We start from the raw sequence: 22,755 nt of genomic DNA, 5'->3' as shown, positions 1-22,755 counted from the left end.
CGAGGGGGCAATGGCATTGCCCGGGGAGAGCACGCTGGCCAGTTGAGGCAGGCTTGCCGTGTGTTGGGGTCATCTGGCCAGCACCATCTTGCAATCCCCTCTTACCCTGTAATGGTTAGCAGATTCTGCGGAAAGGATTTTATTTTTTGTTTTGAGTTGTAAATTGGTTTGATTTATATTTTTGTTAAAGATGAAAGAAATGGGGAATGTGCTAAAGGAAGGGAGGCCATGGAGGAGAGGTTGGAAACCCATGGAAGATCAAAGAGAATAGTGGAGTAAGGTCTTGGCAGGTTCGACTCAGAGCAGAGCTGACCGGAGGCAGGAGAGCAGCTCAGGCAGAGGAGTTTGTGGAAAGATGACGCATTGGCAGCCGAGCCCAGCTGGTCAGCCTCTGTGTGTCGTCAGCTGAGTGGCAAGGCAGGGTGGCGTTGGGACTTAAAGAGAAAGATGAAAGCTTGGAAGAAGCCCTGAAGGAGAAGGGAGGAAACTGACTAGGGAACAGTGGCCAGCGTGAGATACCACAGAAAGCGAGTGATGATGCTGGTCTGCATAGCTGTGCCATCCGCTCACGCAGGGCTCGCAGGTGTAGGAATGGGTGAGGCAGGTCGCTGGACTGATCTGTGGTGAGCCTGCTGGGCTACTCCGAGCTGACCTGTTTCTTTGAAGAATGCACACCTTATGGAAGCTCGAGGCAGAGATACTTCCCCAACCAGGTATCTGCACTTCCTAGAAAGCGCCAGTAATCAGCGCAGCAAGGCATTCATGCATCGATAGACAATTGAGGCAGTGGAACAAACGGAACAAAATAGAGACCCCAGAACAGGCTTCCGCACTTGTGGAAACTAGTTATGTGTCAGAGGTTACATTACAGTGCAACGGAAAGGGTTCAGTGTTCAACAAATAGTGCTGAGACAATCACGTATCCATGTGGGAGAAAATGAAAGTCAGTCTCTACCCCATACCACACAAGAGTCCATTCCAGGAAAAGTAAAACCTTTACGCTTGCAAAACTAGACAGGAGAAGATCCTTATGACATTTTGGAACGGATTTCTTAAATAAGACACAAAATTAGAAACCATAAAGAAAAAGTTTGATTTTTAAAATCAAGAACTTTATCAGAAAAAAAAAAAAAAAAAAGCCACGAAAGAGAAACTTTAAAGAACACAAAGCCAAGAAAACATCACTTTGAGACACACAAAGGAGCCCCCAAAAAAGCGGGAAAAGCTGCCCTAACGGGCAAAAGACCATTTCAGTAAAGAGGAAAACGTGAAGCCAATACACTTCCAAAAATACTTTCAATCTCACTAAAATCAAGAAAATGCAGAACGGGTTACTAGTTTTCATCTGCCAGATTGGTAAGAAACTTTTAATCAATAACACAGTGGATGGAGCAGAGGGAACTCTCATCCCCTGCTGGTGGGATGTATATTCGTGGAACCACCTGGCTGGCCAACGTGGCATTATTCAGAAAAGTTGAAGCTGCAGATTCTCCATGACGCAGAATTTCCTCCCCTGGGTGTTCACCATAGAAGTACTCTTGCCCGTGGCCCTGGAGCTGAATATAACATATGTAAGAACAAAAAGTGGCAAGTTTTGACAAAAGATTGGTGGAAAAAAATTGTGATGCCCAATTTCGGTTGCCATGGGACCGTGCAAGTTGAGGCGAGAGTTCTGACTTAACGTGAGTTTCACAGGTGTGGAAAGCAGGAACTGCCTTTGTTTCGACAAGCAAGGGAAAAGGAGCTAATAGCTGCATTTGCCAGCACCAATGAATCTAACCAACACTTCGAGCAAAAAAGGCAGATTGCAAGATTAAATAGGTATTCTGACAGAATTTATATAGAGTTCAGAAATACGGAGCTAAATAACTACTCTTTGGAGATACATACGTATGTGTCAAAACCCTGTGAAGAAATGCAAGGGAAAGGTAAGCTGAGGCTTCCGGAGAATGTTTGTTTCTGGTGAGGAGGTAGGAGGATGACAGTGAGTTTCCCAGGGGTTCATCTTGGACAAATTCTTACACGGTGTGGTGGGTTGCTGGGTGTTCATTCTGTTACTATATACCTTTCACTACGGGGGGTGAGTTACCCAGAAGGTCACAAAACTTAAGTTTTGGGGCCCCTCATTTTCACAGATTCCCAAGCCCAGTACTTAATTTCAGGTTTATAATTATTTCCTTTCTTATGGAAGACTCTAAAACCTGTCTAACCCTTGGACCCCGAAAACTTGGATCTACACCTGCATACAAGTTATACCTTATACACACCAAGTATTTCATAAATGTTAGCATGGGTACATTACACTGCTTGCCATCCCAGGCTTATGTTCCAAACCTGAGTGTATCCTTCAGCCTGCTCGCAGCCTTAGGTTTTATTAGCCTCATTACATGAAATTTTTAAGTCTTCCCAAACTCCATGCATTAATATACAGATCTGTGAAAATCCTGCTTTCTGTTCTTTTTCCCCACGATAGTATTGTTACGTTTGTTTCTTTCACTCATGTTTTTCTTTCTATATCGTAAATTGTTTCTAACCTCACAATTTTGGTGACACACTTTTTCCTCCATTCTCCTTAAATTGGTTTTTAGTCCACTTGCTACTCCCATTCCTCCGCCCTGTCTTTGTCTGCTGCTCACAGCTGCTGTCAGCTAGGAAATTAGAGTCATCTCCGAAATCACCATCTGCCCCAAATCGCTCCCGCGTGTCTGTCCTCCTCGCTGCCCAGGAGCTGATTGTACTCTGGTGCTCCCCACGTCCTTCAGTGATCGCCAGTGGTCCTGAGAAAGCTGAATCCGGTTCACAAAGGCCTGATTGGGAAGTCAGGCTCCACCGTTCTGCCAGTCCTCCCACCACGGTCCAGCTTCTGGACAGGCGCCCCTCCCTGGGTTCCCTCCTCTATACCCTTACTTTCAGAGGTTCTAGTGATGGGTTGTTTGAAGACTGTTGTGTCTGTTTTGGTAGTAGACATTCCCAGGTACTTGGAATTTTCTTAATGTTTAACATTGGGCCACCTGAATATTCCTTTCTTACCAGAGCGGTGATGGAAGTGGTGTTTTTATGGGTAAGGTTTCTCCGTCCCTCAGTTGCATTTTCAAAAGTCTTCTACAGGATTCCATAAACTTCCACATAAAAATTAGGTCCTCGAGACATGTTTTGGTAGCCCATAATTATTGACAGTACATTTATGGAGCACAAAAGGTAGCCAGCCCCATCGCCCACAGTCCTCCGGCCATCTATGTGGGAAAGCCCTGCTCACCAGACCTTACCTGCTGTCATCACAGCCCTGGGGGGCTGACCAGGCAGCCCAGTTTTACTGATGGGGAGCCTGGGACTCCAGGGGTTCTTGAAAACATCCCAAGCACTAACCGGAAATGAGTTCTCACGCATGCATTCAGCCCGCTGCTTTTAGTGCCACCTGACCTGGAACAAGAGCGAGGGCTTCCTGCTTGCTAGACGCTTCATTCCAGGGGTCTGGAACGGACCTTTCCTGATACCATTTTAGTTCAGCCCCTACAGCACCTCCCATCCTCTGGCATCATAGATAGAACACACAATTTGCTAATGAAATGGAGTGGTTACAGACTGTAGGAGAACTGCAAGGAAATGGACACTTGCTGTCCTTCCTGCCCGGATGTGCTGTACCCATCATGGAGGTGGGGAACACTTGGCCTGTCACATAAGAGAAGCTGATGACAAGCCCTCTGTAGCATATTCATAAAGCCCTGGGCTGAACTGTGCTCCCTCCCACTGAACCCAGCATGGCTGAGGCCTTGGCTCAGCTATTTCAAGGTTGAAAAGCACAGGCCAAGTCAACACCAGGGGCTGAATCCACAGACTGCCTTTACTGTGATGATTCCAAGGCAGAACTACCCTGTTTAGAAACATAAAATGGCAAGTCATGACCATAATCATTGCCGTCTCAGCTTTACTTTGATGAAGACTCTCCTTCAACCAAAACTTTAGCTGAATTCCTGAGTCCTGTGATTGACTAGCCTCAAGCCTAGGCTTCCCTCTGTCCTTGTAGAATCCGCTGTGAGCAGGAATCCTGCCAAGTCAGCTTAGCAAAAATCCCCCACCCTTGGTATCTGAGCACCCTGGCCTGCCTTCCCAAACAGTCATAATTTCAGCCAGAACCCTCTTATCCGTGCTGTCTCCTCGTAGTAATTTTCCATCCACTGACCCCCATCCTGTCCTTGGCCATAAATCGCCACTTCTTGTTGGAGCTGAGTCCAATCTCTCCCCAACTGCAAGACCCCATTGAAGTGGTCCCTGTTCCTATCATCACGGCCCCCTTCGAATAATGTCTTCCTTAAAGTCATGAATAATTTTTTCTTTAATAACCTGTATTGAAATCCTTTGTAAACGTCTTCTGAGAACATACGCACGTTTCCAAGATGGTTCTTACATACAACAATGGTGGGAGGAGAGGCCATACCTTATTTCTGGGAGAGTCCCAACATGGTTTTAATCCTGAAAAAAGACAAAAATCTAAAGATTCTTTCCGTAGATGATGGTGAATTGTATACGTTAACCTGACTGAGCTAAGGCGTGCTCAGATAACTGGTAAAGCGATATTTCTGGGTGTGTGTGTGAGGGCGTTTCCAGAAGAGGTTGGCATTTGAATCAATGGACTGTAAAGAGGACCCACCCTCACCATTGTGCAGGCCTTTGACGGCTGGAATAGAGCACAAAGGCAGGGGGAGAAGTTGTGCTCTGCTGGAGCTGGGACGTTCATCTCCTCCTGCTCCCAGACATGAGTGCTCCCAGTTCTTGGGACCTCAGACTCAGACTGGGCTCCTCCGCTTCTCAGGGCTTCAGAGTGGAACTGAAACCAACACCACCGGCTTTCCTGCTTCCAGGTGGCCGAGCCTGATGCACAGCCTCCATAGCTGTGTGAGCCAATTCCCATGCCGAGCCTCTTTCTTTACAGCTCTATATATCCTATTAGTTCTGTTTCTCTGGAGAACCCTAAGGCACCACATAATAAATAAATATATAAATAAATACATGAATTCCAAATTTGCAGAAAACTAAGGCTTGGTAATCATAAATATAGCCCTTGGAATACTTAGTTCTATTTGTTTCTGTGCTGTTTCTTGGAAAGGTACTGGTTGCAGATATGACAGCGTGGGGCCGTATCCATAACCGACCATCATCCAGGTGAACTCTGCCTCATGTGACTGACTCTTGGCTGTCGCAGTTTCTGTTGCCATGTTTTTGGGGTAACACCCAAATCTGCATCTCCAGCCTCGAGCTTTCTGAGCATTGCCTGCTGCAGCTGGGCAGGTTCAGTCTCCATGTGACAAGTCCTGCCGTCACCTCAGCTTCCACACACCCAGCTCTGCACTCACCATCCCCCTACAACCAGCTCCAGCTCCCCCAGGTTCTTACTGATTTCCATAGCCCGCAGTCACCATTGCCATCCACTCCTTCCCTCCCCAGGCTTAAGATCCTAGATTGTTCTTTAAACCCTCTGTATTTTTAAACATGTATTGCCAATTAGTCTTTGACTCCTATGATTCTTTCAAAATTTCTGTAATTTCCATCCATTCCTCTGCCATAATGCTAGTCTAAGTACGCTAAATATACCTCCATTTATGAGACAAAACAGAAAGTGTCCTTTCATCCTCCTGCCCCCTCTACAGAAGGTGGGCTTCTCTTCCTAGGAATCAGATATCAGATCAGGCGCAAAGATTTCTGTGACCTGGTTCGAGACCGTAGTGCCTCCCACTGATTGGATGGGAGCCTCATCTTCAGAGATCCAGCATGCAGGGATCCTCCATGTTCAGTGTTAGCATCCTCAATCTTGTCCCTTCCAGACCTCAGAAAAATCCAGGCCCTTTTCTGCCCTTGAAAGTGAGGGGTGGAGCCGCAGGCCTGACAGATCTGGAGGAGCTGAGGTGGCGGGCAGCCAGCCTCTGCCTGCTGGAGGCGCGAGTACGGGCCCAAGGCCAGACAGAGGTCGCTGGCCCTGAAAGAGCAGAGCAGAGGCCGGAAGGGGTGGCTGCTACCATTGCCCTCGCCCTGGCTGTGGTTAGGAGGGGTGAGCAGCTGCTGGGACACAGGGGATGCTGACAGAGAGACGGACAGAAAGGAACTGGCAAGGTGAGCCTGCGGCACGAGGAGCAGCTCCTCTCTTTCTGCCACTGCCTAGAGAAGTGTGAGTGTTGCCATGAGATCAGGGTGCCAAGCTAGACCCAAAGCAGAAACAGGCAGTGCTCGCCTCGGCTCAAGCTATGAGATCAATGAGCTTAAGGATAAACTCACGGGCAGCGGGGCTGGAGGCCGCCCGAGCCCCTGCAATTCATCCCTGTTGCAGCAAGGTTGCCTCTCCACACTCCCCACCCAGGCTCTTTTGAAAGATTGTTTTCTTTTTTATCTTATTAGAAACTGCGCAAAAGAACCATGAGCCAAGTGGAATAGTTGTCTTCACACTTACAACTTATTTCTGTATCAGTGATAATTAATAGAGTATAAGCGCATTTTAAACAAATCTCGTAATTTGTTACCAAATTAACAAGTACTGATTGAGCACGGACCTGGAGAACACAGCACTCAGTGCTGCACAAGGAAGCAGCTGGCACTCTTCCGTTGAAGCCCTACGGTTGAAACGAACTTGCTAGTTAAACATGAGGTAAGGAGTTTCTCGCGGTTTTATGTATTTATTTAACAAACTCCCATGTAACCCTCACAACATGCCAGTCATTGTTCTAAGTACCACACAAGTATCAGCCGGTTTCACATTCCTGACAACTCCTAGCTACTGCCAGCAGTCCAGCTTTACCTATGAAGTAACTGATGCACAGGCTGGTCACAGAGCTAGGAAACGGGGAAGCTGGATTGCACCTAAGCAGAATGTCACTGTCGCTGTGCAGTGGCAGCCGGATGCTTTGTTTCCTGGAATGCCTTTTGTTCAGAATGTGACTAGGGAGAGTGAATGGTAATGACTCTCCCTAATGTGAGATGAGGAAGGAGAGCAAAGCAGGCTGAAAGCTGAGGGACAGTGACGCCGAGGGCCAAGGAGAAGAAGAGGAGCCTGCACGGGAGAGGAGGGACAGGTGGATGACAGGGATGGACAGGCGAGATGCACAGATCGTAGACGGCTGGACGGATGGACAGGCCAGAAAGGAAGTAAGGACAGAACCACGGAAAGAAGCGATGGGAAAGCTAAGGGTAGCAGAGGCTGACGCCCCCTGTTACAGACTGAACTATGTCTCCCTCTGGCCTCCAAAACCCCTGTGATGAAGCCTCCCAACCCCAGCACCTCTGAATGTAGCCGAATTTGAGGATACGGCTTTTAAAGGGGTGATTAAGTTAAAATGAGGCCTTTCGGGGGTGGAGGGCCCCCATCCACTCTGATTTGTCCTTCTAACGAGGAAATCCGGGCCCACAGAGACACCAGCGAGGCATTCGCAGAGGAAAGAGTATGTGAGGCCACTGCGAGAAGGTGGACATCTGCAAGCCGAGGAGAGATCTCAGGAGAAACCCACCGTGCTGACACCTTGATCTTGGACTTTCAGCCTCCAGGACTGTGGGAAAATAAACGTCTGTTGTTTAAGCCCCCGAGCCTGTGGTATTCTGTTACGGCAGCCAGCTTTAAGAAGTTGTAAGTGATTATAACAACACGACTTCCAGCCGTGCATTGTAAGAAACCCTGTGGCGTCGCATCCTGCCTTGCCCTGTGACTGTCAGTCTTGTTCATATTTGCCAGCCACATGGTGTAAAAGGTATCTCTTTGTGGTCTTGACTGCCATTCACTAATCATTAATGAACATTTTTATATGGTTTATGTGGTCCTTCTTCTGGATAAATGCCTGTTCATGTCTTTTGCATGTGCTTTTATTGGTATTTTTCTATTTTCTTTTTTGTTTGTGTGTTTTTTTTGTTTTTTTGAGACCAAGTCTTACTCTGTTGCCCAGGCTAGAGTGCAGTGGCATGATCTGGGCTCACTGCAACCTCCTCTTCCCAGGCTCAAGCGATTCTCCTGCCTCTGCCTCCCGAGTAGCTGGGATTACAGGCGCCCACTACCAATCCCTGATAATTGTTGTACTTTTAGTAGAGACGGGTTTCACTATATTAGCCAGGCTGGTCTCAAACTTCTGACCTCAAGTGATCCACCCACCTCGGCCTCCCAAAGTGTTGGAATTACAGGTATAAGCCATCGTGCCTGGCCTCTATTTTCTTATTAACCTGTAAGAGGGTTTTTATGTATTTGATAGTAATATTCCACTGGTTGTGTGCATAAAATACTATCTCCAAGTTTTAAACTTGCTATTTTGCTTTATTTGTGGTATCTTTGGATGATCAAATGTTTTTAACAATAATAAAGTCAAGACCAAGAGTATCTTTTCTTTAAAAGTAAAAAGTAATGTGTCTTATGTAGGTACTCTTTCTCCAGTTTTTATGTAAGGAATCTAAACCAAGATTGAAAGGATATTCATCTCCATTGTCTATTAACCATTTTAAGTTTTGTTTTTGATATTAAGTCCTTAATTCATCTGGAGCTGATTATTTTTCTTTTAAGAGTATGAAGCAGTGATCCAACTTTATGTTTTCCGTATGGATGACCATGCATTCCACCTGCATTTACTGAACTGACATCTATGTCTGTCATACACTGAAATCCTGTATGTGTATAGGTCTGTTTTTGGGCTCTCTTTCATTCTATTGGTTAATTTTTGCTAATACCAATATTGCCCTAATCTATTTACTACATAGCTTCATAGTAGATACTGATACCTAGTAAAAGAAATCTACTTTCCCTACTCTTCTTGTTCAGAAATACTCTAGCTAATGTTAGCTCTTTACTTTAACATAATATTTAGCATTATTTTCATCAACATCCATTGAAAGCCCTTTTGGGATTTTCTATGGTCTCTCCATTTAATTTATTTAAAAATTTGGGAAGTAATATGTCTATAGGAATGATAATCGAATTTTCTAAAAAATATCTATCATATAACAAATGGGAGGACAAGTAAAACTTCACCCTCACCCTCCATGCTGGAATCTATTTAAAAGGATCACGATGGTGCCACAGTGCAGGACTATGAGGGCTGAGAGTCCCATATTTGTGTCTACTTTGAATGAATGTTCTGGTTCAAATGCTTGGTTGCTCCTTCCATTTGGAGCTCATCAGATCAACCCTGCTTAGACACCCACCCTCGGCCCCCGACCCTCAGATGAGATATTGTCCTGGGTCAGCCCCTGTTTTAGGCCCTTCTTGTGTTGCTATAAACAACACATACTGGGGCCTATCACAGAGGGTGGGAGGAGGGAGAGGATCAGGAAAAATAACTAATGGGTACTAGCATAATCCCTGGGTGATGAAATAATCTGTAAAACAAACCCCCATGACACAAGTTTACCTGTGTAACAAACCTGCACATGTACCCCTGAACTGAAAATAAAAATCGAAAAAAAAGAAGAGAAATACCTAAGACTGGGTAATTTATAAAGAAAAGGAGTTTGATTGGCTCGTGGTTCTGCAGGCTTTATAGGAAGCACGGTGCCAGCATCTACTCGGCTTCTGGGAAGGCCTCAGGGAGCTTTCACTCATGGTGGAAGGTGTGGGGGGAGCCATCGTATCACATGACGGGAGCAGGAACAAGAGGAGGATGGGAGGTGCCACACACTTAAACAACCGAACTCACTATCACAAGGACAACACCAAGCCATGCGGTATCCACCCCCATGACCCAAACACCTCCCACCAGACCCCACTTCCAACTCTGGGGATTATATTGCAGCATGAGATTTGGGGGACAAATACCCAAACCATATTAGTCTTCCACCTCTCCCACTGCCACCAGCTTCCCCAGACCAACCCAGCCCCAATTCTTCCCAGCATCCCCTTTGTCTTGCTCCATGTTGCTCTGGGGACCCCACTTTGCAGACCTGCCTGACTTTGACCTGGCACCTTCTTAGATTGCCCTTAGGTTGACTGATAAAACCTTTTCCAGAAGCCAGCCCTGTCATCTGGCCTCTCCCCAAGGGTCAGGAGCTAGAACACTGCCAAGTGTCTCTGCCCTCAGTCCTCACGGGTGATGAAAATAAGGCGTCTATGGTTGTCTTAGGCTAGTCAGACACTACGTCTGGGCTGGAGAGGACAGCAGCTTCCCTGAGGAGGGATGCATGAAGAGCACTGAGGACCTAGTGACCAGAAAGAAGCTGGGAACGGGTGGGAAATGGGTGTGTCCGTTCTCTGCAGCTACCATAACACATTTCTACAAACTGGGTGGCTTAAGACAACAGTTTGTTATCTCACAGCTCTGGAAGTTACAAGTCCAAAAACCAAAGTGTCAGCCGGACCCAGCTCCCGAGGGAGGTTCCAGGGGAGGGTCCTTTCTTGCCTCTTGGAGCATGTGGTGGCTCCAGGCATTCCGAGGCTTGCGGCCGCATCACCCCAGTCTCTGCCTCCATCTTCACATCATAATCTCCTCCGTACTTGTCTTCTCTTCTGTGCGTCTGTCTTACAAAAATACATGCCCTAGAATTTAGGACCCACCCACATAACCCAGGACGAATGTATCCTCTCAAGATCCTTAACTTAAGCACATGCTGTACCATAGAAGATAATATCCGCAGGTTCCAGGATTGAAATATGGACCCACCTTGTGGGAGATCACCCCTTGGGAGGCAACCAAAAGCATCTGCTACAGCAGCGTGTGGCCCGAGGTCATCTTACCATACACGGCCTGGAACCGGGGTCGAAACCCAGGCCCGTCTGATTTTCAAATCCTGAGTGTTTACACATCACCTAATGTTGCCTTTCATGATTTTTTGTTGTTGTTGTTTTGTTTGTTTATTTTTTTTTTACCTCCCTACATTTCAGTTTCCCCATCTCTTAAATGAGGTCAATAATACCTACTTCTTAGGGATTTTGTAAGGACCATATGAGGTCATAGGGAAGGAGCTTCAGCAGTAGCTGGCACCTGGTTACCCCGTAACTGTCGGTGTGTTTCTTGCCTTCCATTTACATTGTACATAGAGAAGGTATCATTTTAACTCCTGTACCTCCAGTTACTACAGTATTTGAATGTTAATAGGTTCTCAGGAAAGAAAGTATTAAATCTAAACCTTATAAGTACCTATAGTTCTAATACCCAAGCAATGCGTTACTCAAAAAGTGACTGAGAAAGCTACCAAATTCCTGGAGGGCCGGCCATGAGAGATCGAAGGCTGCAAAAATGGCGGATGTGTCCCTTTGCACACAAACGTGGTCTTGCATTAGCAACATAAATCTAATGCCTCTAGAAGGCTGAATCACCATGAGGAGCAGGGTTGGCAGGAGAAACACATATGCTGCTGTTCAGGGTGTGGAATAAGGCAGCAAAACAAACAAACAAAAAAAAAAATGGTTATGGAACAATCACCTTGTAAGACCACTTACTTTATAATACGACAAAACAAAAATGCCAAAAAAGAAGGATATTCTGATCAAATAGTTACTAGAACCACAGTAAATGCTTTAATGGGAATCTATTGATTTGACCCTACAGATTTTGTTCATGTTTAGAAGAGAATGTTTTCATGATAACACATTTATTCTGCAGTGAAGGTGGCGCAGCCATTTACATGAGAAGCTCCTACATAGCTCAGAGTCACCATTTGCTTTCAATCGTTCGCATGAGATATTCTGCACTTATCTGTTGACCTTCCAGAGTGACATCTTGGCCCCACCATGCTTCTCACTGTGTGGAATACGGTGCTACCAACAGTTGGCTGTGTGTAGCTTGGAAGAAAGGTACTCCCCAAATTTCCCCAAGACCCTTCCTAAGGCACTCTTCCCCTTATACCACCAATATCCTATTTCCAGATTTCTCATCCAGCCTAGGAAAAGATTAGTCTGTGCTTTTCTGGTTTATAAACATAATACCGACATCTCCTAAAAATTATAAAATGTTCCTCTCTCTCCTCTTTTTCTACACTCTCTGCTTTTTCTGGAATTTGTGATGAACATAGAATTTGTTTAAAAACAGTTAAAGGAATGGTTAATACAGCATAAGATGTTTAACAGGTTTTACTTTACATGCTTATTACCTTGAGATCTGAGTAGTTTATAAAAAGGGGGGAAAAGCATACCAAAATTAAGCCTAGTTGAAAAAGTCAAATTCATCGCGTGGACAATCGTGATTTCATTCCTTGCAGCTGCTGTAAGTTGCTGCATTTATTGCTGACAGTCACGATTATTTGATGGGTATTATAACATCATGGGAGGGTGGCACGACAAATGGGGAGAAGGACAAAATGATCTGGTCAATGATGATACTTAGTCCAAACATGAGTCACATTTATGAGAACGTATTGCTCACATCCACTGACTGTTCTGGCCACCTGAGAATGGACATGGGAATGTTCACTTATTTAGGCAAAGTTGTCAGCATTGTTTCAAAGCATGTAAATGCTATCAACAAATAAATGACAAGTGAGGCAAATAGCTTACTGCCCATGGGGAAGCCTCTAAAGGAATATGTCTTGATTTCTAGATGAACCCAACAGACCCCTTGTCTCTGACAAGATGATGAGAATTACCTATACTTTTTCTGGAAGCCACTGGCTGCTCTGTGTTATAAGCTGTGAATACTGCTGTCAATTTTATTTAGGAATAATTCAGATAAAAGACATAAACTTATTAAGCTAAACATCATCAGCATTGATATCGATTTGTATTTAGCCTATAGATACAAGAAATGAGATAAAAAGAATATGCTTCAAGTAGCTGCAAATAATGTAATTGAATCTTCATGGGCTCATTATTTTTCATATCAAAGGATTACAAAAGTGTTCATTTTTACCCTATCAAAGGTGACTGTGTCATTATTTGTTATGAATGTGGATTTATTTCATTTTTAATGTATTTCACCCAGGAATGCCAATGCATTCACCAAGACCCATGTAGAAGTTTCTCATCCATGCCAACGCCGCCTGCCGCAGCTCTGCGAGGCTCTCCTTCTGGTAGCACAGGGGAGAGCTGGCTGAGGGGACGAACCAACCTCTTGGCTGGATTGCATCCAGTCTTTGAAGTGTTCTTGACTTGGCCCCTGTGGTTGCAACTCTGAGGATGTTTTTCAAGGGGGCAGCTTGCATTTCTCCTGTGCGAAGGGCACCCACAGACTTCTAGAGTCTCAACAAAAGAACTGGTGTTTCAGTGTGTGGAGAGTTCTGATCAGCAGTTAAACGACATGAAACGCTTCAAAATCCAGGTGACCCCACACAGAAGCTCATGTCCCAAGGAAACAGCGGGACTCAGCTTCTGGCTAACTCTCATTGGAAGCCCATCAAGCCTCAGTGTCCCCAGGTTACAGCCCTTGTTTGTGCCCTTTCTCTTTTCTTTTTTTATTTTTTGAAACAGAGTCTCACTCTTATTGCTCAGGCTGAAGTCCAATGGTGCGATCTCGGCTCGCTGCAACCTCTGCCTCTCGAGTTCAAGCAATTCTCCTGCCTCAGCCTCCCAAGTAACTGGGATTACAAGCACCCACCACCATGCCCAGCAAATTTTTTGTATTTTTAGTAGAGAAGGGATTTCACCATGTTGGCCAGGCTGGTCTTGAACTCCTGACCTGAGGTGATCCATCTACGTTGGCCTCCCAAGGTGCTGGGATTACAGGCGTGAGCCACCATGCCTGGCCATTTGTGCCCTTTCTCTCGTGCTTCTCTGTCTCTCTGATGTCCCTCCCTCCTCTCTCTGCTGTCCCCACTCCTCTGTTTCCTCATCTCCATATTCTCTCAGACTGTAATAAAAGCTATAATAAAGACTAGTGCCTTAAACAGGCCCTAAACACAACCATGTCGACAGGTGTTGATATCCTTTCTTCTTGGTTTAAAATCAGCAAAGTGAACCTTTTAGGTGTCACTGGATCATTAAAGGTAAGGAGGAGTCTCGTGGATTGGGAGAAGCATCAAGTGAGAAAGGTGCCCTTTCCTCAGGTCAGCTCAGGCCCACAGAGAGCTCCCCACCCCCTCCCCGATCTTTCTAATGTTAATACCAGGACCCCATCTCATTCTCAGACCAGCTCCTCATATTTTCACTTTTTTTGTTTGCAGTAAGCAGGTCCAGAGACTCAATCAACTTTTCTTCTCTTGAGCAATACAGCTTCACAATTGAGCATTTGGGCTCAGAATTCAGACAGCTTTAACTGTATCAAGTCTGAATTCTATCACTGTGACAGATCATTTACTTTACTTCTCCGTAAATTGCCTACTGCCTTATCTATAAATGGGATAATGATAGTGCTGATCTTGTAATTCTTTCTGAGAATTAATTGCATGTAAAGTTCTAAGAAAGACTGGAGTGAAGGAAAGGGTGCAATCTATTCCTCAGGGAAAGTACTAACTCCGTAGTGTGGATCTTCCCACCGCACCTGCACACGCTGCACACTCAGGAAGACGCTGCGAGCAAGAGGAGGATCTCACCGGGCAAATCCCAATGGTCTCACCTGGCCCTGTGGTGAGCTCCCATGGGGGGAACAAAAATATCAACAACACAGGACAACATGCCAAAAATAAGGCGAGCGCTGAGATCAGAGAAGAGGGAGCTAATTCATTCTAAGGGCAGGACTGGGGAAGGCTTCAGGTGTTCCTGTGCACAGGGGCCCAGAAACAGGCTCTAAGCCATCACTGCACCTTGTAGGGAAGCAGTGAGGATGGGGTGAGGAAGGTCCCACCTGGCCACCACCTCCTGCATCCTGAGGAGAGGGTCAGAACCCGCTCAAGGGAAAGCCTGGCAATGCCAGCCCTCCTTTCCTTGTGGCCAAGTCCACTTCCTGCTCGGCGCTGTCAGCCCTGTCCTCCTCCCTGGTTCCTCCTCCCTTCCTCACCCAGTCCTCCCAATCCTCCCAGCTGCACTCACTACACTGTTTCTGTCAGCAACTGGCTTGGGCTGCAGTCTACGGAGGGTGCTTCCATCTCTCTTCCCCGCCCAGCTCTGTGGTCCCAAGGATGCTCCTCTAGGTAACACTGCCAGCCTCGCCTCCCGGCCTGTAACTCCACCCTGCCTGAAACCGGCTTCCTGCTTCTTTTTCCTCATGGAGGGCTCCCACTGGGGTGCCACAGCCTTGGGTGTGGGGCGGGGGTGGTGAGGAAACGCTGAGCGTGACAAATAATTGATCCTTTGCTGAGGAGGCTGGGTTTCCTTCCTTGTGTGATGGGTAGCCATCGAAAGTTTTTAAGAGACTGACTTGTGTTCAAGATCACTCTGCCAGCCAAGTAAAAACTGGGTTTATTTTATTTATTTATTTATTTTTGAGACCGAGTCTCACTCTGTCGCCCAGGCTAGAGCACAGTGGCGTGATCTCAGCTCACTGCAACCTCCACCTCCTGGGTTCAAGCGATTCTCCTGTCTCAGTCTCCTGAGTAGCTGGGATTACAGGCACCCACCACCACATCTGGCTAATTTTTGTACTTTTAGTAGAGACGGGGTTTCACCATGTTGGTCAGGCTGGTCTTGAACTCCTGACCTCGTGATCCACCTGCCTCGGTCTTCCAAAGTGCTAGGGTTATAGACGTGAGCCACTGCACCTGGCGAAAACTGGATTTAAAAGGTGAGAAGTTAAAAAGAGAGGAGCTAGCTCAGAGAGGATGCCCTCAGCCTGAGAGGTGACGGAAGCTTAACGGCCAGGCTGCGGAAGTGAATGGGGACATGAGGCAGAAGCAGGATTGGGAGATGTTGGTAAGTAGGACGCGGAGGATTGGAAACCGACCAGATGTACATGAAGAAGAAAAGTTAGCCAAAGATGGCCCTGTGGTAATATTTTCCAAAATTTGCTCCATGGATTTCATCAGACTTCCTATTTTTAAGAAACAATTTTATGGTAAAATAATTTTTTTAAAAATATGAAATGACACTTTAACTTTTAAGTTAAAAACACTTCTCAACTGCAGGATGTCTAAGTTCACTGAAAAAACTTGTAACAGTCAATATCTAAGTGGGGAGTTAGGATGAAGGTGGTCTCAAAGTTATTTGAAGAGAGAATTTCCTCTCACAGAAACACACAGATACACACACAGAGAATATTTATTCACACCTCAAGAAGCAATTCCACAAGGAACAGCATTTGGAAAGTGCTGCCTTAATGCATACAACTTTATATGTGAGGAGAATAATGGCCTCAAAGTGGTCATAGAAGCTGGTAACACAGAAAGGGGGGTGGGCGCGGGGAGTAAAATTACAAGTTCAGTTAGGGAATTTGAAACACTTCTCACACACAGACCACTGGCATTCAGCAGCAAGCTTAGAACTCAGAAGAAAGAACAGGAATGGAGACATCTGATTCGGGGCTTTTTAGCATAGAATTAATACTTTTGATACTTTATTTATTGTCTGTTTTTTTTTGTGTGTGTGTGAGATAAAGTCTCACTGTATTGCCCAGGCTAGAGTGCAGAAGTGCAATCTCGGCTCACTGCAACCTCCGCCTCCCAGGTTCAAGCAATTCTCCTGCCTCAGCCTCCCAAAGAGCTGGGACTACAGGCATGCACCACCATGCCCGGCTAATTTCCATATTATTAATAGAGACGGAGTTTCACTATGTTGACCAGGCTGCTCTTGAACTCCTGGCCTCAAGTGATCCATCCGCCTTGGCCACCCAAAGTGCTGGGATTACAAGGGTAATCCACCGTGCCAGGCCAGAATTGATACTTTAAAGACAAAAAAATCAGAGACCCAGAAGGAGAGCATCAATCGAAAATGGGGAGAAAAAACAATTCTTGAAGACATTGTGGCCAAAGTCCATTCCAAACTCGATGAAAAACAACAACCCACAAATCCAAGGAGCTCAGTGAGATATACAAACCAAGAAAACAACAGCTAGGCACGTCAGGGGCCCATTGATGAAAGCCAAAATAAAGAAGTCGTAAAACAGAAAAAAAAAACTGTCACCTTAAGGGAACAAACAGAAGTCATGTGCAGTGATAGAAGTCGTAAAGTTGTTTGCTTTGTGGGCTGGGAGAACTAAATGGAGGAGATCTTCCAGGGTGGAAATCCTTGGAAGATCCTTGGTGGAGATCCTGCCATCGCGTGGAGTTGTACAAATACACACAGCTGCCACAACTCAAGGCCGTATATCTAAGATCTGGGTGTTCTGTAATAATGCCTCCGTTTAAAAGAAAAGGTGGAAGCCCGTGGAGAAAGGGCAGGAAAATGGGAGAGTGCAATGTGGGCAGTGCCCTGGAGGCAAAGGACAGTGGCGGCCTCCAGCACCAGCAGCTGTGGAGTCAGCAGGAACCAACCCCTCCACTCGAGGGACAAGAAGATCCACATCTTAGCTTGTTAACATCTGACGTGGGTCTCAAACGTCCTGTGATTAGAATCATCCGCCCCAGGTCGCCTGAGTCAGGACTTCTGCAGGTACACCCTGAACATCTCGAGTAATTTCAAAGCTTCCCAGGTAATTTGATATGCAGCAGGCGTCAAAAACCTCTAATCCTGATCAGTGACACGGAGGGTATATCTTGGTCTATCTGATCCTCAGAAGCACTTTAGAGCTTCCTAAAACTGCATTTCAGGAGGCCCCGGGCCAGGATCTGCATTTTTCTCCTGCAGCTGCTGAAACAACCAACCACAGCCTGGCTTACAAGAGGTTTATTGCTGGCGGGTCCGGAGCACACAAGTCTGACAGCAAGGTGTCCTCAGGGCGGCGCTCACTCTGCAGGTTCCAGGGAAGAGTCCCTCCTGCCTCTCCCAGCTTCTGGTGCCTCCCTGCAATCTCGGCCTCCCTCCCTCCTTGCAGAGCCTTCTCTCTGGGTGTCTCACCATCGTCTCTCTTCTAAGGACAACTGTCATTGGATTTAGGACCCACCCACATAGTCCAGGATGACCCATCTCAAGATCATCTGTTTAATTACATCTCAAAAGACCCTTTCCAAATAAGCTCACGTTCACAGGGTCTGGATATTAGGACACAGACATATGGGGAGGGAGCACCCTTTACTCCATGACAGGGCCCAAGAGTTGATTATTTTTAGTGAATTCCTCAAGTCACACGGTGATTGGGAACAGCTGGCTAGGAGGACACCTCCACGCTCGGATCTTATGACTTCAGCCACCACTTTGTTCTCTGAGGGTTTCCTGCTGCTGGTCCCGGCTCTCTAATTCTGCTGCCCTTTTTCTCGGGACAAGGGCCTTTGCAAGGATTCAGTAAACATGCAGCGGTGAGAATGGGAAAGATGCCGCCAGGGCTGCCAGTGAGCAGCTCCTTCTCCAGAGCCCCCGCTGCAGGGCCCTCTCCCTCGCAGCCTCGCCTCTCAGGGGCGCGCCCATCTGTTCACACGACATCTGCGGTAATTTAATAAACATGGGCACACAGAAGGCGGCTCCGCTTTGGGAAGACATTTAACCTGCTGCAGAGGTAAATGATTTGACTCTACCCGGTGAGAGCAAAGAAAGATGTCCTTAATGCCGCTTCTGCTGGGCTCCGTGTGTGCCGGAGGACAGTGGCCAGCGAAGGTGACAGCAAGGTTTCCAGGCTGCCTCCCTCCAGCTCAGCCTCTGCTGTGCTCTGAGTGTGGAAAAGCCATTGCGAGCTAAGTGCTGAGAATAGAGTGGGCTGTAACTAACAAAGTACTACAAACAACCTTGCCATTCGCAGAGCCATTTCTTTTTTTTCCTCCTGAAAACTATAAAGGCAGAGATGATGATATTCATGAATATGGAGCTCTGTGATATCTGAGGAGACATTAGGAGCCTTGGTTAGGAGGAACCGAAGGGATTCAGTCTGTTATAGCTACAGTCACCACTCGCTCAAGGTTGAAAGTGCAGATTATCTCTTATTCAAAATATAATTTGGGTCTCTGTTCACCTTAATGCCCCTTATAGAGGCTGCTGTGAACTCCTTTTGACATTATTGCCCTAGAGAAATCTCAGATGCGATTGTTCCGCTTACCTGAAATGGACTTTGGAACAGTCTATAGTTCTTTATAGAAATTATGACATGAAAAAGTATTCATAGGAAGTCAGAGTTCATTACAATTTATAGGAGACCAGTCTTCAAATTTGAACATATTTTCAGAACGAAAAGGAAGACTCAATTGTTTAGTGTACTTAAACGGTTTAGCTTAATTAGATTCTGTCTTTGGGTCAAAATAATTTCCATGGCAAAAAGGAAATAAATCCCTAGCTCTGAAGGATTTTGAAAACATCTAATTCAAATACCTTGTTTGAAATTATATTGAGCAGAACTATTTGGGGAAGTAGTAAAGCTACTCTGTATGTCTGTTTTAAAACCTTGTCATGGAGTTTCACTACGTTTTAAAAGTTATGCTCTGGATTTATCACCGAAAGGAGAAATCGTTTCTTTATGCTTGGAAATCTTTTCTCATACAGTGTACTCTGCATATAACTTTTATTATCATTGTCTGCCCCTCCACCTTTATTCATTATTATGGTTTTCCTCGTCAGAGTCCTTTCTCGTCTTTCCCTCTGATTGCTTCCCATGTGAGAGAACGTCGGCTCCCCAGTCTCTGAAGCACAGTGGAGCCAGAGGTCAGACAGCTCCGACCTCACCTCATTGTCCAGGGTGCTGGACCTGAGACCATGAGGGCTGAGCTAACCAGGAGGCAGAGGGAGGAAGGTGTCACCTCCGTGTGGCTTTTCTTCTAGGCATGGTTGCAGGAACGTTGTAGAAATTATTAGGTAACCTACATTTCCACTCTTTAAGGAAAGAAGTCTTCTGAGAAATCTTTTTTTTTTTTTGAGACGGAGTCTCGCTCTGTCGCCCAGGCTGGAGTGCAGTGGCGCTTTCTCGGCTCACTGCAAGCTCCACCTCCCGGGTTCATGCCATTCTCCTGCCTCAGCCTCCCGAGTAGCTGGGACTACAGGCGCCCATCACCATGCCCAGCTAATTTTTTTTTTTGTATTTCTTTTTTTTAGTAGAGACGGGGCTTCATCGTGTTAGCCAGGATGGTCTCAATCTCCTGATCTCATGATCCGCCCGCCTCAGCCTCCCAAAGTGCTGGGATTACAGGCGTGAGCCACTGCGCCCGGCCTGAGAAATCTTAATAGTACTTTGAAAGTCACAGTAGTATTCCACTATGATTTGAAAATGTTTTCTATCGTTATAGTTAAGTAGTTAGGGGCATAGCTATAGAGCTAGATGGACCCAGGAATGAAATCCTCATTCTGCCACTGACTTTGTTGAGGGACGTGGATAATTTTGCTCAGCCTCTGAGTATCAGTTTACCTCTCAGTGATACAGAGACAGAGTCAGAGGCAAACATTCATCCCCAGCCCAGCATGATCTCTGGAATATTCAAGGCTCAATAAACATGAGCTGTGGCGCTGTCACCCAGCCCTTGCTCTAAAGTAACCATTCACATTCACTAAGAATGCACTTTGAGAATTAAATGCCACATTTTTCTACACAGTGGAAATGTGTGACAACAAGAATTCAATGTTATTTTTCAGGGAGAGCCTAACACATGTGACCCACACCATGTCAAAATGCAAAAGAGTAATGTAAAAATGAGAAATTGAGGAGAATCTCAGCACCACCAATGCAGCATTTAACTGCTTTTAAAGGAAAAGCAAGCCCTTCGTTTCCCTTCTATTTTATTAAATACCACTAAAAAAATCTATCTTCCTTTCTTATTATTTACCCTCTATAATTGACATACCTACAAGTTGGTGATAGCCATTTGTCTTCGTTTTTAAATACTTGAAGAGTAGCAAAAATTAAAATTATTTTTAATTGAAGCTATGAACAATATAATCATTTATAAGCATACATTATTTAGTAACTCTGAGCTATCTTCATAACTTACCCAAAAGGAATCTACCTTAAGAAGGAAGTCTCCTCATGATTTCCTTTCTCAATCAGCCCATTACAGGGCCCACTGTTTCTTTCACTGCCGTAAATTCTCAAGTGGCCACATCATAAATGACACTAAGAAGCTTAGCCTGGAAGTTGCAAGAGTGAAAGAGGCCTCTGACACAGTGGAGAAGCTGGGACACGGGCTTGGCTGGTGAGGCTGGAGGGACAGAGTGAACACACGTTTGCATTAGACGTGCCTGATTCCAGGGTCAGGTGTGCTGGCGTGTGGGACCAGTGGCCGACAGTACTGGGTTCTGCGCGGTTCAGTACTGGAGACTGAGAACTGTGTGTCATTCAGACACGTACTTGGACTATCCAGTGCTGGAAGCCATGAAGAAGGGCATGACTCAGGGTGTGACACTGGGTCGAGAGCAACAGTCTGACAGACACCCTAATCCAGCACTGGCCACATACATGGAGCATCAGACACAAGCCTCCACATAGACGCTTCCGTGAGTCAAATCTTGTCCCCACCAAATTCAAGTTCTCCTGAAACCTCAGAACGTGACCTTAATTGAAAATAGGGTTTTTGCAGATGTAACCAAAGTAAGGCCGGATAGGAGATCATACTGCATTGGAGGGGCCCAAAATCCAACAGGAGCATCCTTAGAAGAGACAGAAAAGGACACACGGATGAAAGACAACCACAGGAAGATGAAGGCAGAGACTGGAGCGATGCTGCCACAAGCCAGGGACACCAAGGGTGCCTGGAGCCACAGAAACTGGAAAGAACCAAGGAAGGATCCCCCAGCCTGCAGCCTCCAGAGGGAAGCACTCTGCCAACCCCTTGATTTTGCACTTCTGGCCTCCAGAACTGAGTGAGAATAAATGTCTACCGTGTTAAGCCACCCAGCTCCCGATCAAGTGTTACAGCAACCACAGTCAACTAACACAGAAACCAAAACACGAGTGGCATTGCGCAGTGACAGGAAAGCAGTGGCTTCTGCTTCAGAGGCATCCAGAATTGAAGAACAAAGGGGGCATTCCTGGAGACCATAAGGGGCACGTTCATGGCACAGAGGAAGCGGCGTCATGAGGGATGGTGGGTGAAAATCCACATCAGTTGAAAGATCACCTTCCCAACAAGTTAGGCAACCAACAGGAGGAACCAGAAGGGACAGACCCCAGGAGTGTTTGGGAGAGTCAAGAAAAGGATTTTAAGGTAGCAAGACCTTTTTATACTTGAAGGCAGCAAAAAAGTCACACAAACTTGCCCTAAGAATTGTAAAACTCATAGAATTGTCGGTTCAGATGGCTATATCCTTGGAGCAAAGATCGATTTACCCTTCTCTACTGTACCATAAATTTTGTTAGGTTATAAAACCAAAGCCGTCTTCTTACTGTGGCCACACATGGTCGGCCTTCTCTGCATGACTGTTTTCTAATCTCCTTATTTTAAGGACACCCATCAGATTAGGTTAGGGCACATCCTAATGATCTCATTTTTACTTCATTTCTTCTTTAAGGCACTATCTGTAAATACAGCCACATTCTGAGGTACTAGTGAGGAGAACTTCAACATTCAACATATAAATTTCACAGAGGAGGCCCAATTCGGCTCATCAAGTAGGAGAATGTCCTCGTTTGTAGAAAGTACACACTAAAGGATGTGGAAGTAATGTAGGATCATATCAGCAGTTTATTTCCAGGTGATGCAGGAAAAAAAGGTTTTTATACTGCACTTGCAATTTTCCTGTAAGTTGGAGATTGTTTTTTAAAAATTGTTTTTTCTAAAAAAGCAATCCGTGTGGGACAGTTACAATGTGTGTTAGTGGGTAGGTGAGTCGACCACATTTAATTAAAGGCTGTGGCAGCGCTGTGAAATCTCAGCTCTGAATGTATTCGAGCTCTTTCTCTCCATCTTTGTCCACAGCAAGCGTTCCACTCAGCATGGCATTCCTCCCGCGATCCATTCTCAAATGTTGGCATGAATTCTTAATACTCTGAAAGA

The 22,755-nt window shown here is 45.8% G+C and overlaps 1 long non-coding RNA gene across 2 annotated transcripts; it reads left to right on the top strand.

Moving 5' to 3' along the window:
• The first annotated feature begins 5,953 nt into the window (after nt 1-5,953).
• On the top strand, nt 5,954-7,558 carry LOC135968198 (uncharacterized). Of its 2 annotated transcripts, XR_012427396.1 has the most exons (3): nt 5,954-6,105; nt 6,522-6,634; nt 7,394-7,558. It is a non-coding gene; the product is annotated as an uncharacterized lncRNA (long non-coding RNA). The 2 variants fall into 2 exon arrangements; XR_012427397.1 differs by lacking the exons at nt 5,954-6,105; nt 6,522-6,634 and adding an exon at nt 6,905-7,131.
• Nucleotides 7,559-22,755: the final 15,197 nt, after the last annotated feature.

The sequence above is a fragment of the Macaca fascicularis genome, chromosome 18, assembly GCF_037993035.2.
Source record: "Macaca fascicularis isolate 582-1 chromosome 18, T2T-MFA8v1.1".
In the NCBI taxonomy this organism is placed as follows: Eukaryota; Metazoa; Chordata; class Mammalia; order Primates; family Cercopithecidae; genus Macaca; species Macaca fascicularis.
Note: the sequence above shows the minus strand (reverse complement) of the source record. Positions and strands in the feature narration are given on the sequence as shown.